The sequence below is a fragment of the Grammomys surdaster genome, unplaced genomic scaffold (genome assembly GCF_004785775.1).
Source record: "Grammomys surdaster isolate TR1022 unplaced genomic scaffold, NIH_TR_1.0 314936, whole genome shotgun sequence".
In the NCBI taxonomy this organism is placed as follows: domain Eukaryota; kingdom Metazoa; phylum Chordata; class Mammalia; order Rodentia; family Muridae; genus Grammomys; species Grammomys surdaster.
The window spans coordinates 1035-3326 of NW_021626537.1; the positions used below are offsets into that span (position 1 = coordinate 1035).

At 32.7% G+C, this 2292-nt stretch overlaps 1 pseudogene; it reads left to right on the forward strand.

The window, feature by feature from the left end:
• The first annotated feature begins 14 nt into the window (after nt 1-14).
• On the forward strand, nt 15-832 carry LOC114616298 (annotated as a pseudogene).
• The last annotated feature ends 1460 nt before the right edge of the window (nt 833-2292 follow it).

Here is a 2292-nt window from a genome sequence, read left to right on the forward strand (position 1 = left end):
GGATGGGCGGGAGAGGCCAGCGCCAGACGCGGAGGAAAGGAGCTGCGACTACCCGCCCAGAGGCTGCCGAGTCAGCGACGCCTGAGCTAGTCGAGCCGCCGTCGCCGCGCCCCCATGGCGGCCGCCAAGGACAGTCACGAGGACCATGATACTTCCACAGAGAATGCAGATGAGTCCAACCACGACCCCCCGTTTGAGCCAATAATTTCTCTTCCTGAGCAAGAAATTAAAACGCTGGAGGAAGATGAAGAGGAACTTTTTAAGATGCGCGCAAAGCTGTTCCGGTTTGCTTCAGAGAATGACCTCCCAGAATGGAAGGAGCGAGGCACTGGAGATGTCAAGCTTCTGAAGCATAAGGAGAAAGGGACCATCCGCCTTCTCATGAGGAGGGACAAAACCTTGAAGATATGCGCTAACCACTATATCACACCGATGATGGAGCTGAAGCCGAATGCTGGCAGTGACCGCGCCTGGGTCTGGAATACCCACGCCGACTTTGCTGACGAGTGCCCCAAGCCTGAGCTGCTCGCCATCCTTCCTAAATGCTGAGAATGCACAAAAGTTCAAAACAAAGTTTGAAGAATGCAGGAAAGAAATTGAAGAGAGAGAAAAGAAAGGACCAGGCAAAAATGATAATGCCGAGAAGGTGGCTGAGAAGCTGGAAGCCGTTTCTGTGAAGGAGGCCAGAGACGAGGCTGAAGAGAAGTCTGAAGAGAAGCAATGAGTCATTCTTTTCCTTTCCTTTTCTTTTTAAAAATTTGCCCTACCCTGTAAGGTTTGTTTTTATTCTGTTTTGTTTTTACAAGGGACTTTATAAAGAACTGAATTCCAACATTCAGGTTGTTTGTTTTTTTTTTTTTTTTAACTTTTTTTCCTCCAAGTTTTGACACCATTGAACATGACTTCAGAAATCCATTCCCCAGTCATGAAAATGTACTGTGCTAACTTTCTTTTCCATAGTGGAAACACTTATTTATAGTCATCAAAAATAGTGAATAAAAAATGCCTTTGAAAACCTGGAAAAAAAAAACAAAACCAATTCTGTCAACATTTTTATTTAAAAACCAGTTCTGTCAATATCTTTCTTTAACAACCAATTTGGTCAATAAGTTTATTTAATGACCAATTCTGTCAATATCTTCATTTAAAAACCAATTCTGTCAATATCTTTATTTAATAAACAATTCTGTCAATATCTTTATTTAAAAACCAATTCTGTCAATATTTTATTTAATAAACAATTCTGTCAATATATTTATTTAATAACCAGTTCTGTCAATATCTTTATTTAAAAACCAATTCTGTCAACATCTTTATTTAAACACCAATTCTGTCAATATCTTTAATTAATAAACAATTCTGTCAGTATCTTTTAAAAACGAATCTGTCGATATCTTTGGTTAAAAACCAATTCTGTCAATATCTTTATTTAAAAACCAATTCTGTCAATATCTTTATATAATAAACAATTCTGTGAATATCTTTATTTAAAAACCAATTCTGTCAACATTTTTATTTATAAGCCAGTTCTGTCAATATCTTTCTTTAACAACCAATTCTGTCAATAAGTTTATTTAATAACCAATCCTGTGAATATCTTTATTTAAACACCATTTCTGTCAATATCATTATTTAATAACCAATTCTGTCATAATCTTTATTTAAAAACCAATTGTGTCAACATCTTTGTTTAAAATCAATTCTCTCAATCACCTTTATTTAAAAACCACTTTTGTAAATATCTTTATTGAATAAACAATTCTATCAATATCTTTATTTAATAAACAATTCTGTCTGGCAAAATATTTATTTAAAAACCAATTCTGTCAATATCTTTAGTGAATAATCAATTCTGTAATAAACAGTTCTGTCAATATCTTTATTTACTAAAAAGTTCTGTCAATATATTTATTTAATAACCAATTCTGTCAATATTTTTATTTAATAATTATGTAAAAAGCAATTCTGTCAATATCTTTATTTAATAATCACTTCTGTAATAATCAATTCTTTCAATCTCTTTATTTAAAAACCAATTATGTCAATATCTTTATTTAATAACCATTTCTGTCCATATCTTTATTTAATAATCAATTATGTAACAACCAATTATGTCAATATCTTTATTTAAAACCAATTCTGTCAATATCATTATTTAATAACCAATTCTGTCAATATCTTTATTTAATAATCAATTATGTAATAACCTATTCTGTCAATATCTTTATTTAAAAACCAATTCTGTCAGTATCTTTATTTAATAACTAGTTCTGTCAATATCTTTATATAAAA